Genomic DNA, 17,060 nt, shown 5'->3' on the forward strand with positions numbered 1-17,060 from the left:
TATAGTAGATGGTTTTACCACTTTTTTTCTCCCAGCTGTCACCTCTACACGGGGGCGAGCGCGGGGGTCTGGTCACCCTGGTATCTGCTAAAATTCTGGGCACATATAAGGAAATAGTTACTGGTTGTCCCTACTGTCTTGCGTTTCAAATTATCCGCAAGGGCCACCATAATGTCCTGGTAAAGAATTTTTAAAATTCTTTTGATAGGGCTCATCCAACTAGCAATCTGATAATGTTAAACTCTTTTCTTTTAAAGTTTAAAGAGTCATTGGAGTCTGAATGTACCATTATATTAATGGGGGACTTCAATGTCCATGGTTGTCAGGATAAATGCCCACCAAATGTTCTATTTGGCCCTTCGGATCAAGAGGACATTCATTTTGAGCACTCAGACCAGGGAATTTTTATGGAAACCATGCTGGCCGAAAACGGGCTAATGCTACCTACTGGGGGCGGTGAGGAAATTCCTACATTTAAAGGACACGGTAGTGGGTCTGTAATAGATTTCATTTTTTTAAGTAGTAGTTGTGGTAGCCATATCGTTAGTTAGTCCGCGGTACGGTCTCATTTCAGTGATCACAATCCAGTTCTGTTAAGGATAAAAAATGTAATCGTAATTACGGAGAGTGGGTCGAATTTGGTGGACAAATGAGACATGCGGTTGACTGACCAAGCCCGTAGAATTAAATGGTGCAAGATAGTCCCAGAGGAGTTTTTTTCAAATCTTTGTAGTAGTAGCCGGGAGGAACTCAAGCTCTGTTTGGATGATCAGGCGGGGGACACAGAAGTAGTGGAGGCGTACCAAAAGGTTTGCCTCGATATTGTCTCCAATCTGACTCGTCATGGTAAAGGTAAAGCGCATGGGAAGGTAGGCTGGTTTGATAAGAATCGCTCAGTGGCCAATCAAAAACTTAAAGTGGCCCTTAAATGCAAACCAGTGGACAGATTGCTTGTGGCCACCCTTAGGAAAGAATATAAGAAAGTTGTTGAAAGAAGGCGGCGAGAGATTAGAGAGGACGCCTGGGCAGAGTTAACGTCAATTGACGTGTTGAAAAGTAGCGCAAAGTTCTGGGGTGTGGTCAATCAATCCTATTTTTCTGACTCTCGTAACAACGAACTGGACTGTGGAATACAAGAAGATAAATGGCACCTACACTTCAAGTCAGTTTATGAACAGGAGAACTCGGGGGCTGAGGCATCGACCACTTTTCCCAGACTGCCTTATATTCTAAGTGTAGATGAGGGTGAGGCGTCCGAAGCTATTGGCAAAATGACCAGTAATAAGGCCCCTGGACCGGATGGAGTTCCCCGCGACCTTTTTAAAGTTAATATAGCATTTTGGATAAAACATTTATTTTCCTTCCTACGAAATTTGGCACTCCTTTTCTTCGACTGGGTTTTTATGGAACAGATCTAAAATTAAGTATTTAGGAATATGGTTCTCTAATTCCATATCTTTCTAGGTAAAACTAAATATGGTAGATGCAAATTACTTTCCTCTTGGAACCCCTCTTTCTCTTGTGGTGGTGTTGTAGTTTGACAGCGACTGCAGTTAGCATTTAGCGGAAGCCATTTTGTATTCAGCAGCCATCTTGTCTGCCATGTGCTCATCATACGCTCTGTCCTACCTTGCTCTTGTTTGCTTTTGTATTCTGCCTGTGAACAGACTATATTTAGGCTACTGATACTCTGCACATGCGCAGAAGAAAGCTGTAACTGTCCTTACACCTGTTCCTAGTCTGTAACTGTTAGGTTATTCTTACCAGAATCAGCAAACTGTTAGCTCCTCCCTATTGTTGACTGTGCATTTCTGTATGACCTTTTATGAATGTAAACCTTTTCTTCTGTACTTGTACCACCTTCTTTTGAGCCCCTGTGTGGGTATAAAAGGACCATGCTCCTTCTGTTCAGTGTGCTACTTCATACATTACCGAAGAGTGTTGTGTGAATGTAGTTCCACCTCATGAGGTTTAATAAATCTTGTATTTTCTATTCCAGTTTCTGTGCCAACTTCTATTTTATGGTCTGAGGATTCTGTGCAGAGAAGGGAGAACCCCTAGCACTTGTAGGCCTTGCTGAGGCCCACTACTACAGTGGGGATGACTTGACTCCATTAAAATGATGATCACTCCTATCTTACATTATATCCTTTCTATGCTCTATATTTATATTCCGTCTTGTTATTTTAAGAAGCTTGATTCTTGTCTCTCTAAATTTCTTTGGAAGAATAAAAAAGCTATCTTATCACTTCTTCGGAAGACAAAATCCAATGAAGGTGTTAACTTTCCTGATTTTCATGTCTATCATACATTTTTTCCCTCCATCAAGCCTCTGAATTGCTCCTTTAAGATCCCACCCCTTTTGCGCTGCAATGGCTCACTATTGAATGCTCTTTGCTTCTACCCTCTTCTATAAAGGAGGTACTTGCCTTTTCAGCCAAAACTCCTCTAACTTCTCTTCCTTTATTCAAGCACATGTGTTCCTTGTTGAAACTGTTGACCCAGCCAAAGAATATTTAGAGGGAATCTTTTTTACATTCACCTATATGGTATAATTGCTTTATTACCATTAATAACAGAACCTTCTTTTAGAAATCCTGGAGACTAAAGAGAATAGCTTGGGTCAATGAGCAATTTAATGGTACGACCCCTCTATTTTAATTGTACATATTCTTGACACATTCGATTCTCTTCCATCAATTCCTCTTCCTTCTGCAGAAAACTCTCTTCGTAAGGTTCTTGTTATGCTTTCTAAGGCTTCCCTTATATATGAACACGCCTTATCTCCCGATCCTGATCAACCTCAAAGTAAAGTAGAACTTGCCTGGGAAACGGATCTGGGATGTGAATGGAGCATCACCTTCTGGGACAAATTCTGGACCGAATCTCTCAAAATCTCTAGATCTGCCTCTGTCACTCAATCTATGTTCTTCATCAATCATAGGCTATATTTCACCTCTATTTCTACAGCTACTTTTTCCCTATCAACTAACATGAACCTTTAGACATGTGGATCCCCCACCATTGACCTTATGCACCTTCTCTTTCTTTGCCATAATATTTCTTTATGGAGGAAAATGGGGTCCTATCTTTCTCTTATATTTAATATTCACCTTCCTTTTTCTTGTCTCACTCTTTTCTCAGGGAGTTTATTAGAATCTTTGGATCTACCTATTCATAAACATGTTCTATTTGACCTCATGCTGGCATTAGCTTTCCAACCAATAGCACTAAATTGGAAAAACTCAGCAAAACATTCCATTCAACACTGGTGGAATAATCTGTGCCATTGTCATCAACTGGATATTGCTTTTGCCTCCTCCTGTAAACCATCAGTTAATAGAGTTCTCTTTTGGTTGCAACTTGCATCATATCTAGATAAGAATGCAATAACAAACAGTAATCGTTCTGAAAATTGTAAACATCCGTAATTGTTTTAATTTCTCTGGGCCCGATGCACAAAAGTAACTTGAGACAAAATCCTAACTTTACATCTTTCGGTATTCACAGAAGTTAGGATTTTGTCTTAAGACAGACTTAAAAGAGACTTAAGACAGACTTAAGACAGACTTAAGTTAGGATTCTGTCTTAAGTCTGTCTTAAGACAAAGTCCTAACTTCTGTGAATACCAAAATATTAAGTTTAGGATTTTGTCTTAAGTTAGTTCTGTGAATCAGCCCCTTAGTTTTCACCACACACAAACTCTTAACCATGGACACCTCTTAGCAATGTGCAGTTTAAAAGTGCTTAGGGATGAGCGTGCAACCCATTAAAGTGCAATGAAAAGGGATCAACTGTGCTTTCTTGGAAGGATATGGTCAACTTGGAGCTTTTGCATTGTCTGATGCTGCTTTAATGTACTTTACAAAACATTACAGAAACTTAATTTTTGCCTTGCATAGTCGCTTGATCATGAAAGTGGTGTTGCATGGTACTAAAGAGCTTAAGGCTGATAGAGCTTCATAGTTCCTTGGAAGTGGGGTGTGGCGCAGTAAGTTGCGATCCAAGAAAGTGAAAGGTGCTCTGTGCTTACAGCAAAGCCCATATGAACATTTCAGGTTGTCTGGTTGCTGCTTTAATAAACTTCATGAAATTTCCAGATAGATGGCATGATTCTCCTTGTAAACAGGCTAGGACGGCCACTCAACATATTCTCACATTTAAAATAAAAAATATAGGCCAGAGTTAGCAACTCAAGGGTTTAAGAGCTTAATAGATGATGAAAGCTATCCTGCAGTGCTGTTGTGATAAATATTTCAGATAACTGAGTCATCTATCTTGCTGTGAGATTAACTGGATTAAGGCGGTCTTGTGTCCATACAGCAAGATATAATAAGGAATCGGTTCATTATTCAATTTGACTACCAAGGCTGTGCTAGGACACAGAAGTAAAGAGCAAGACATGATGCACACTGGTACAGTTCAAAGCAGAACTTTACAGCAAATTTTGCAGAAATTATTCTTAAACACCCATCTTACTTGACTAGAAATGTGTGGGAAAATAATGTTGTAGCTACTGCAATTAGATGCAAGTGTGCTCATTCAGGAATTGGTAATTCAGTTAATTGCTAATTAACATAACCTTCTCTCTCATGAGCTACAAGTTGAAAAATAGAGATTCCCAAAGGAGCCAATGCAGCTATAAAACACCCACCAGATCGAGGGCATAGTCATCACAAGGTAGGTGCTGTGCCACTTATCCTGGCAGGTGCTTGTCTACCAGTCTCCTAGAGGTGCAGCACACGGTAAGCAGAAGATATCAAGAAGCAACGCTAAATTATCACCTCCTTTAAATAAACCCTTGACTTTCGTTTGATCTATTTCTCACCTTCAAACTCATTGGGTTGGATATGTCCCTTTCAATTACCCATTTCTCACACATTGAAACAAATATACTGCATGGCACGTCATATCTGTAGCCTAGTGAAAAGTGGGGTAGAGCAGATTGCCTTCTACAGATGAGGAACATCATGAAATACAGAAATTTGAAGATCAAGAAGGGTAAAGTGCCATCACAGTATCTGTGTGGAATGGGGTGCAAATGAGGTGGAAAAACATATGTAGGAGTTTCGATAGAACATCTAGCCCAAAATATCATGTGGACAAAATATCTTGCTAAGAATAGCGAGGACAAGACTATCATGAAGGTAAGTTTCTATGGGAAAGGAAAGGTGCACCATACTTGTTTTATTGTGTATTTCCCACTAATATTCATGATCTACGCGTTTATTGACAACATAAACTTTAGCTGATGGGTCTAGACTGATTCTGGGCACCCCCGCCGGATATGTTGGCTGAGAGACCAGCCAGCTCACAGAACAACCACAAGCCCCCCTAACCCAAATAGGGAGCAAAGGGTTTCTGGCAACAACTGAGCATGACAAGCCTGACCCTTCAGGGTTTGTGGTAACAGATATAGAACTCTTATGCTCAGCCACTCAAGCTTACTGGTGCTCAGATAAAAATACAGAGAATACACAGTGGTACGTTTTCAATATATTTATTGAACCATCACTATTCTTGTAAAGAAATACACGTTCTGCGATAATTAGTAGGCAGAAGCAGATAATAGTCATTACAAGCACCGAAAGAGTACATTACAGAAACAGTTCCACCATGGTGATAAAACAGTGTATATATTCAGGCATATAATTCAAGGTACTCCTACTATGCAAACCCCACTCTCTGTACGTCTAGAGTGTATTTAGGAGAGCCAGGAATCCCTTCATGAGCTGATCCTACCACATTGCCTGGTGAGAAAGAATGTAGGCGCCTGTCCTAGTCATTAACTAGACACCCCTCACAGAGCTGCCAGAACGCTGCTGGGTGAAATCTGAAGTGCTTCCTCCGCTATGCCCTGGAAATGCTTTCTCATTTATAATAAAAAGCCTCCTTGCAGTGTATATGCAGATTATCAGTCTTGTGGATATGCAGATAGTCCTGTCGCCCCATGGATGAAGATAGAACGACATTTGTACATATATTCATAAAATTCTTGTATGTTTTGCGAAGCCAGATGAGTATTCCAAGCAGTTTCTGAGAAAAAAATCCAACAGTGTCATGCACGTGAATATGTGCAAAATGTCACAGCAAATAATGGTAATGTGCAGAAAGAAGGCAACGTAAGACAAAGTGCAGAGTTGCTACATGGGCCTAACTCAGACACAGAACAGTTTGATTGGTATTTACAGTCGGTGGTTGGGATGAATCTTCATGGCATGTTTGAATAAATGGGTTTCACTTGCGGTGCATTTAACCGGATCAGTATCAGTTTATTTATCGCAAATTTTTTTTTGACCTTATGGAGTTTGAAGGAAGCGGTTATGCTGGCAGTTATGGCATTAAGCTTTTGAAGGTCAAGAATAGATTTTCAATGTAGGCGCCCATAGTAGAAGACCCGGAGACCCCTGCACCCCAGAGCTACTGGGAGTGCTGACCAAAATTGACCGACCACGGGTCTCCCGGTAACTCTGTTGGTTCTGAATCAGAGTTCGGTGGACCTGACTCTGGTCACTAGTGATAACAACCCATCATGTGTATTGAGTTTCCTGCAATTTTTAGCCTAGTTACAGCTAAGTTGTTGGAGTAACGATGATGACCAAGGACTACCCCTTGTACCTCATGGTGAAGACAGCCAACTGTAACCTGGAGGTGTAGACCCCCGAAAGAGTTCAGGGTGAGCAACTACACATGTCCGCTTTACAGCTACCTTCTGCGCCCCTTATATGGGCTTTAGAAGTTGTTGGTTTACACATGTAATGTAGGAGGCAGTACAGGTATAGCTTAAGGTCTTATCTTTGACAAGGTGTCCCGCCCATTTGCCAAACTATAGTATACTTTGATGACTTTACCCCTGCAGTGCGACCTGCTCATCTAATCCATCGCGGAGGTGCGGTAGTGAGGAGAGTTAACATTGCTCTCCATCCTTCAGATTGGCCTGGGTATGAGAGGACTGGTCCCCCCTAAACCTGTGTTTACGTGAACTGGGCAGGGCAGAGTATTGTTTACTGAAAATGAGTGCACCCGCACATTTAGCCTCCATACTTCCCGGGTTGGTAACAGAGTATTGTTAGATTGGGTAGCAGTAACTTACAACACTTGGAAATATCTGATTTGCAGTACTAATCATCATTACAAAGCAGGTTATAGCAAACAGTCTGTGTAAAGCAAAAGTTACAGCCACAGTTACATTACCAGTTGCAAATGAGCATTCGCACTCACCGACCTATGCAAGAAGACATTATTTGCACTGATCAGTGCTAAAAACTAGGGTCATATTTACAAGCCCCTTGCACTGCCAGTACGTCACTTTTTGTGTCGCACTAGCAGTGCATTTCCCTGCCTCATATTTACAAGGACAGGAAAAGCCACCCTGCGTGGCTTTTCATGTCCTTGTAAATATGGCTCCTTTACACGCAGCACTTTGCGTGATGGCTGTGTTCCATGGGTGTTGCTGTGGGTGTTCCCACGCAACACGAATGGAACGAGAAACATTTCCAGATTTACGAGGAATAGTAAATCTGGAAATGTGTCCGATTGCTACGCCCCCCCAGGCGCAACTAGGAGGAATGTATTCATTTCTCCTCGTTTATGTTCCCTGTTTGTGCTGCATTATGCAAATCTCCTCTAATGATTGTTTTTGTTTAGGAAGTGTTCCCTTCCTGAACAAAAACTATTTCCCCAGGATGCAGACATCCTTGCACCATGGTGCAAGGGTGCCTGCGTCAGGGCATGGCAGCAGTTTGTGCACTAGCGCATGGGGAAGGACAGAGATACAACATATTGTTGTAAATATGTTGCATCATTGTGCTTTCCAAACTAACGCAGTGCAGCAAAATTACTTGCGCCCTGCGACAGTCCTGCGAAGGCCTGTGCACGTGTCTGTTTGTGCACCAGAGTTTGCACACAAGACCTTCCTAAACATTGACACACACATCAACTTTTTTTCTTTTTTTCCTTTTTGCCAACGGGTCCCATACAGGGGCACGGGCATCTGATCTGCAGTTTACACTTAGCAGGAGGTGCGAGTCTTTTAAGTAGTAAAATTAGTGACTCTATAAATACGAGGCATATCAAAATTAATGCCATTAGGCAGATTAAATGCCTTGTCCCAGGTAGTAATTCTTTAAGTAGCCCACGTCAACGCTGCTTGCCCCACAGCACTACACCGAAGTAACATAAAATAACACAAATTAAGGGACCTGTTCTTTGCCACTTTCTTGAATGTACTAAAGTGCATTTCATAAAGCTTTACAAGTGTGGAGAAAAAGTGGGCAGTGAATGAGGCTTGTTTTTAGAGGGGCAACCAGCAACTAAGGGACACATTTTAATACATTTACATTTCAAATATCTTTCAAGCCATGCTCCAGACACAGCCTTTGTGTATTATGCCCCTCACAGCAGGGTGTCTCAATCCTGGAGCACCAACAACAGAGGCACAAAGAGGTGTGAGGACTTTGCACTGAAGTGTGATTACGGTAGACAAATGCTTGGCCGGGTAACGGGTCCCCTTCAACCCGCCTCTTCATCTCTACTCGACCAAAGCTTCTGCAAAAAAGACAGAGCTTCAGGATGTATGACTAGCAGCTAACTAAAGTGTACATTGATTTGGAAATGCAACCCTTATATCATCCCCTCACTCACGTGGTTGTTTGTATCCCCTTCCCTACAGCCACGGGAAAGCAGATAATACACTTTCACTATCTGGGAACATGTCCTCATCTTGCTTTGGGTGCCAATGTGAACCAGAGGCATTTCAATGTATCCTATTTTTCTGCATTATTAATACTCTGAGTCAAAGATGAGAATGAACGCCAGAATCTCTTTTTCAATGTGTTAATTTTTTCCTATTGTTAGTATTTTCTCTACGTAGACATCCAGCCATTATTCTTTTAGCTGCAACCCTTGAGAGGTTGTTTACCTGATTCTAGTTCCTATTAAATGTTTGCAAGATAGCACAATCTTCCCAAGTAAATAATATTCTACATTCTTGCATTCTCGATCTGTATGCTGTCTCAAAAACTTTCACTATATTACTTTAATCTGGCATTTAAAATCTGTCCAATAATTAAATTACTGTTTGTCTCATCCCTTTTTCTTCTCTTTCAAATATCCCTCTCCTACTCTCCCATCTTCTTCATGCCTTCTCTGACACATGCACCTTTGACTATTCTCTATTTTGCAAATTCCCCACAACTCATTTACAAGAACACAATCTCGCCTCCTTCTGTTAAAACCTACCAATGCCTAATATCCTCTAATTCCTGTATTAATTCCACCAACTATGTCCTTAAGATATCCCCCCGACTAATGATTTCAACCAATCACTTTAACTTAGTCCACCATAAAAAACTAAAATGCCTGCAGGTTTGCTTTGAGCGCTTAACTCGAATCCCAATACCAAACAGTAACCAAAAACAACATTAGTCCTGGGTTCCAGACCAGTGTTTTGCCCGGCATAAAGCGCTTTGACGCCTCTTCAGGGGTAGTAAACTAATTCAGTTGCAATTGCAATCATACCTGGATGATATATATCTCAAATGCGAAGTTAAAAATGGCAAATCTATACTTGCATCAAGAGAAAGACTGTGCAGCTAGGAGCTATCTGACAGCATCACAAGAGCATTTAGGCTTGGATGAACTTTGGGCGGCCCTGGGGTCTGACCACTGCTTCAAACAAAATGTAAATAAAACAGTGAAAAATATCTCCCTATTAGAAGACAAGGCAGCATTCACAAAAAGTTCCCCTGGATGATTTATTGTCCAAAGCTATTTAAAGCCCTCTCCGCAGACTTACATGAGGGTTGGTTTTAACAGGAGGAAGAAAGAAAAATACCTCCACTTTCGAATGGGCATTCTACCAGTACTGCCGCACCTTCCCCCCTGTAAATGACTGCAGGACCAGACAACTTGTCGTTTATGCGACGAAGCCAACAAAAGTGTATTACACCTACTGTGTATTTGCAGAGAACTGCAAGTCGAAAGACGTCGGCTACTGAAGACTTCTTTTTTAAGTGAGAGGATAAGAACTTGCAGACAAGCAGTGTTGGCATGCCTCGGAGGAGGAGACGGTCAGTTAGCATGACGCTTAGTGCAATTCATGGAAGTGGCAGGGAAGAAACTCTGTCACCCTTGACCGGCATGCTTTATTGCTGCAGCAAAACGTCCTCGTCTCAGGGCGGTCCCTCAGAAGGGGATCTGGTAACCCGTTTTTGCACTGAAAGGTTGTAACCATTTACCACTGTACTGCATTACATGACAACTAAGGACAATAGCCAATATAATGTACAGATGTTTTACGAGAAGTGGTTTTTATGTATTTTACCAAAGGTTTGAATAATAATTTATGAGACATGTTTCATTGCAGCTAATACTAGGAATGGGAGTTTAAGAAATGTTATTTTTAATCTGTTTAAATTGTGAACCTTGTTGTTATAATTTCTCTTTTATGGATTTGTAGAGGTTTTAATTAAGCAGACAATAAACTATTAATATTATTGTTAAACATCCCAATACCACACAGTAACCCAAAAAACCATTAGTCCTGGGTTCCAGACCAGTGTGCTGCCCGGCATAAAGCGCTTCGATGCCAATTAGGTTGCAATTGCAATCACATATATATACCTTGACGATATATATCTCAAATGCAAAATTAAAAATTGTAAATCTATACTTACTTATGCACACTTGTCTTCTCAATATTTTGATTTCAATATTTTTGACACAATATTCAGTCTACACGTTACTTTTGTCCTTGAAATTAGGTCAGGGATCCATATATGGTTATTTGCCTGGAGAAGGATGCCGAAAAATGCGGTCATTGATAGTTTTATTTTCCGGCATCTCTAAGGGTAAAGTTAAATTCATTGTAAGTGTTAGCCATATCCTTTTCACAGATCGCTGTTTGTATTAAATCCGCCCGATCAAACAACAGCTATGGGTCTAGAAAACACCTGACCTACAATCAAACCCTGAAGAATGGAGACATTTTTTAACCCCTCTCTTCAATTTTGTTTTGAAATTGGGAAAATACCAAAATGCTGGTGGGGGTGCATTGTGGTCCCCCTTTTAATAAACAGGCTCCAAATCCAATCCAATCAACTACAGACAAATCACCCATTTATATGCCACTGGAAAGATCTTCGCAGCATGCATATTGGACCACCTAAAGACTGGGCATTTTGAATGATGTGATTCCTATGACAAGAGCTTGCTTCCGCCCAAAACATTCAGTTTCAGACAATATTGCTTTCCCCCAGACTGTCCTTGATTAGTATATAGTGTTAAAATCAAAAATAGTTTACTGTGTTTTATTGATATTTTGAGCGCTTTTTATAGCGTGAATAGGCCAATATTATGGAAAAAGCTAGAGAGTCTAGGGATTCCCCACAATCTCCTTGCAATAACAATTTCTTTGCTTACAGCAACATGGTGTAGAGTCCAAATTGGGGGGGGGGGGGGGCTTAACATGTCCAAATACCACTATGAATAATTGGAAAAAAGGTTGCCTTCTCACCCCCATGTTATTTTTGCATTTGAATGAGTGACCTACTGGGGTACTTATCCCAATTTAATAATTCTCCACCAAAATTATCACAAACCCATATCCATATCCTAATGTATGCTGATGACATTGTTATACTCGATAGTACCCTAATTGGCCTACAGAAAAAGTTAAATGAATTAAATCGCTACGCAAAGGAAAACCTTTTGGTCCCTAACATATCTAAACCAAAATGTTACCTTTTAGAGGAAGAAGGAAATATCTGCCTTTCACGTGGTCACTGGCAGTTATCCCTATTCAGATAGTTAAAGAATATGCTTATTTGAGCCAAATCTTTTTGTATAACTTACAAAATGCTCCCCATTTTCAACATCTCTGGTGAAAGGCAGATGCCCATGTGGGGGCCATTCCAGAGATTTTATTGCTCACCTGGGAATAGATATTTTAAATCCCTGCTGGAAGTTTACAGTATGAAAATCCCATCTATTCTATGTTATGCCTTGAAATATATACAGATCCAAACCTGGCAACCAGTAAAAGTGAAAGAAGGGATTATTCTTTGGAAACTGTTAAAAGCCTTACGTCTTGAGCTTTTTTTAACGAGCATATATGCGCGAGCCATTTCGAATATTATGAGGTGAGCCTTTAACCTTTTACACATAGCTCCTGGCCCCCTAAACTACATATTAAAATAGAAGGCTTTTAGAGTTCAATTGGCATAGTATATTTTCAATAGGAACCATGATATACCCCTTAATGCATTCCAATGCACTGGAGCACTTTTTCAGGCTTGGTCTCCAGCATATCTGAAGCTCTTTTTAAAACATATGATGCAGAAAATCAGATTTGAATTAGATAAGGAGTACTGTATAAAATAAAGTATTTAAAAAAATGTGTGGAAAATGTAGTATATAAAACCCCCAATCACTATTTACTGTTCCAGTTAGAGAATAGTGTAAGGTGCTCAATCCTTATTCTGAGATTAGGAATTCTCCCATTGAAAGTATATTCCTCCCGATGGAACTCCCCTTAAATGCCTGAGGTAATTGTGACTTGTGTAACCGTGAAGCACAGGTTCTTTTTCAGGTATTATTTATCTGTCAAATACGATTTTGGTAGAGGCTTGGGGATGATTTATAAAGCCTATTTGCTTTAGATACCATGCTATTTTAACTCAGGATTTAATTATGTTGTGTAAGACTCTCCCAAATAAATTTGTTTGCTATAATTTGTTTAAGTTTTTAAAGAGGTTTTTAAAGCTGTTTTAAAAGTACATATATTTAACAGTCTTAAACTCATGTAGTCTGTATTTGCTGACTCCCATTCGCTGTAACTTGTATAAGTTTATAATGAGTTTTTGAAGATGTTTTGAAAGTACAAATATAACTGTTTTAGATTTATGTATTTGTATTTGTTGACCTCAGTTGAGGTCTGAGTCAAATAAAAATAAATGAATCGAATTATAATTGCAGGGCAGAGGACCTAGCCATACACATTCATTGTATTTGCATTGCACTATGCATCACAATACAGTAGGTAATTCACTTAAATGTATAGCCTTTCAAGCAATCACACATGCAATGCAAAAGCTAAATTGGCTGATGTGCTCATGTCCACTTTATAATGGGTCTAAGCCTATATGTACACATTACAGTCAAAATAAAACTGCATGATCAAACTAAAAATAAATTACACTTGCACAAAATGATGAGTAGTGCAACATAATACATTTATGTTTAGCAATATTGTAAATGACTCCAGTATTTTGTCACTCGGAAATTATATCTAACAAAACACTCAATTGACAATGCAGACATCTGGTTCCTTCTCATTACGCCAAGTTAAGCAAATGGTAGTGGAGAACGTGAAACTCCTTGCAATTTAATGGCAATGGCGTTTGGCTAATGTACTCATTTATTACACTTGAATATATCAAGTAATAAACAAAGGCTCGTTTTTATCTGCTGAATGTTAACAATGCATACATAAGTTATGCAACATCTACATGCCTGCAATAGGAGCTCACACAACATCCAGTACTCTTATGGATGGGCGAATGATTTGATTATGAGTCAGCGCTGCCTTGCTGCACTCTACTTCATGGAGGTATTCCATGGTTGTTGCTGTGGATGTTTCCACTCCACACCAGGGAAATTTGACTCTGCCTCAGATTTAAAACATCACATAAACCTGGGGCAGCACCAAATAAGCCTCCACAGAGAATGTGTAACAAGGAGAAAGGTTCACATCACTCCTTGTTTTCTCCTCTTTTCACATGTGCTGCATTCTGCAGCAGATATGGAATGAGGAACAAACCTCTCATGATAGTTTTTGTGCAAGATGGTGCCCCTTGCTGTACAAAAACAATGGGCCTGATTCAATCCGGAAGAAAAGTCTAACTTTATGACTTTTGGTATTCACGGAGATCATTTATGAGCTGTATCTTTACGTATGCAGTCGGGCCAGACTCCATGGCTTAAGCCATACCTTACGGCACAAGTCATACTCTCTGGCTCTGGCTGGAATCTCTACACCAGGGAGGAAATATCCCTCACTGGCCGAATGAAGTGTAATCAATGGGCTAGAACACTATCTTTACAAAATGAAACATTCGAAACGTTAGATAAATGGTATAGGAGGTCATGGAAATCAATTTGGGCAGGGAAATAGGTGTGCCCAGACACTACATCACATTCCAGAAAAGTTGGCTCCTTTACATCATGGTACATGCAGCCCACAATGTGCACTCCCCTCAGTGTTAACTGCAGTGATACACCAACGTTTGGTGTAACATTACAGGCAACACTGAGTGTGGTGTAACACTACAGTCAACACTGAGTGAAAAAAAAAAGTAGTAAAGTTAGACTTTTGTCTCAGATTGCCAAAAACACACATACTCTTGCATCTTGGTGCAAGGGTGCCTGCATTGGTGCTCGCCTGCAAATTGTGTGCCTGCTGAAAGGACAGAAATGCACCATATTGTGTAAATATGATTCATTACTGCCTGTTCAAATTGACGTAGGGCAGTGCAGCAAAAAGACTTGAGGTGCTGCCCTACGCCATTTCTTTTTATTAAATGCGTCCTTAATTATTTTGCTGTCACCACTATTGGTCCTCTACATTCTAGCCACATGGAGGTGAAAGTAACTACTATTCTAAGAAGAGACGGTCAACATGGCATGCCCTCCTAACAACAGAGCTTCAATTCAGGTCTCATTCCACATCAGTATCATCAAACATACATGAATGCTTTGTTTGATGAAGTGCGTGTCAAAAACACTACAGCTTGCTAATGGGGCTGCAAGGCAGGGGTGTGTGCTATTTAGAGATATGCAAGGAACCTCCCTCCTTCCCAATAATGTGCATATGTGTGATGCCTATATATATTAAACTTAAAAAAACAGAGATGTTATAATTCAGAAATAGAATTTTAAAAACTTAGAAATCCACTGAAAAAACAAGCGTTACAGGGACATTATAGCTAGGCGAGACTTTACTCGTACTAAACCAGTGAAGTTCAGCAGTTATAGCTATCGAAATAACTGTAACTTACGCCCCCGTAATGCACTGCTTATGACCTCATATATTACATCACTCATGACATGGTCAGTGACATCACTGATGACATCCTGATGACATTTCATATTAAATCACTGATGATATCATCAAGTGAGTATAAGTGTTTTTAAGAGCTTATGGGTGTTAAACATATATACTAACCTGCTATACAAGTTAAATTAGTATACTATGTGCATTTCTACTGAGTGATACTACTTCTAACATATATTAAGTGATTAGCTGTGTCACTGTATGTATCCTTCTGTGTATGTGTTTGTAAGTGGCTGTATAGGTGTATAAGTGGGTGTGTGGGTAACTCTGCGGATGAGTGAGATGCTGTGTGATGGGTGGTATTGGTAAGTGAGTGGGTGTGTCAGTGACTCTGTGGGGGAGTGAGTGGCAGTGTGAGTGACTTCATGGTGGGCAACTGGGTGGATAGTGACTATGTGGGTAAGTGAATGGGAATATGAACAGCTGTATGAGTTAGTAGCTTGGTGTGTTGTGGCTAAATGAGTGAGTGGCTGAGTTGGTGTTCGGTTAAGTGACTTGGTGTGTGAGTGGCTGTATTGGAAACTAAGTGTCTGTGTGAATGGATGTATGGGGGAAGGAGCAGATGTGTGAGTGGTTGAATGGTTGTGTGTGAGTGAGCCTTTGAGTACTTGTATGGGTGAGGGAGTGGCTGTGTACAGAGGCTGAATGGGTGACTGAGTATGTGTGTGAGCAACTGTAGGTAAATACGTGGGGGTGTGAGTAGCTGTATGGTGAATATGTGGCTATGTGAATGGCCATACGAGTGAGTGAGTGAGTGAGTGAGTGGGTGTGTAATTGCCTCTATGAAGGAGTGAGTGGGTGTGTGAGTACTGGAATGGGTCTGTGAATGGGTATGTAAGTGGCTGTGTGGGAGTGAGCATGCAAGAGGTTATATGTGGGTTTGGGTGTGTGTGAGTGGTTCTGTGAATGCTGTCATCAGTGATGCCATTTGTTATGTCATCAGTGATGCCATTTGTGATGTCATCAATGATGTCATCAGAGCCCGCAGGAGAAAAAGATTAGTTTTTGCTCCTGCGAGGTCTATGCGGGTCAGGGTATTTCTAGCCTGCCCTCTATTCTTTTTCAAAAACTTTTTTTCTGGGATTTGGCCCAATCCAAGTCCCAAGATGACTGCCAACACTGCCTGGTTTGAAGTGTTGCCAGCCAATCAGATTGTGAGGTGTCACAGATTTTTCACGTGCCTATATATAAACTTTTCTATTTTCCTTATTATTTCAAAAACTACTTAACAGATTTATACCAGTTTACAAAAAGGGCGCTTCGTGGACCAACAGCTACTTTTATTCCACATTTTCTATTATTCAGTTCAGATATTTGGGCTGTAGCTGAGTTTAAAGTTTCTTATGGAAATTAACATGGGAAAACAAGTTTTGGGATCACATTTTTTCTCAGCTCTCTCCAAAACTTCCAAGACAGCAGCTAAATTGAGTGTTGAACTAGGCTTTAACATTTCACAATTTGTAAAACAACTTCAAAGTTAATTGGCAAATGAAAAAATGTTCTTTCTATGGAAACTAGGTCCTAACTAGCGACCGCCAGTAGGTAATATATATATATATGCATGGTATTTTGTTAGCACAAACCTAGCTGAAAGGCAACAAAACTCTATACATGGTCAAAGACTACCTAAAGTCAATGAGTAAGAGGGGAGAAAGATAGGTTGTGGACATTCAATGCATTATTAGCTATTGTATTTTACAGAATTGAGATTTCAACTCTGTCCTATATTGGAGTAGCGTTGCGGTGGTCCTGATAGATATAGGAATGTTGTTCCAGATTCTGGTTTTCTCGTTGGAAGAGAGTCCTGGTACCAGACAATCATTGCTTTCGAGGCAGTGTGTTCATTTAGGGCAAGGTTGCTGTCAAGGATGAATCAAAATGACTTGCCATTCAGAAAAAGTTGTGGTTTGAAGCCATCAAGGGACATGTTATTGAGTCAGGTTTGTAC

The sequence above is a fragment of the Lissotriton vulgaris genome, chromosome 1_2 (genome assembly GCF_964263255.1).
Source record: "Lissotriton vulgaris chromosome 1_2, aLisVul1.2, whole genome shotgun sequence".
NCBI classification, from domain to species: domain Eukaryota; kingdom Metazoa; phylum Chordata; class Amphibia; order Caudata; family Salamandridae; genus Lissotriton; species Lissotriton vulgaris.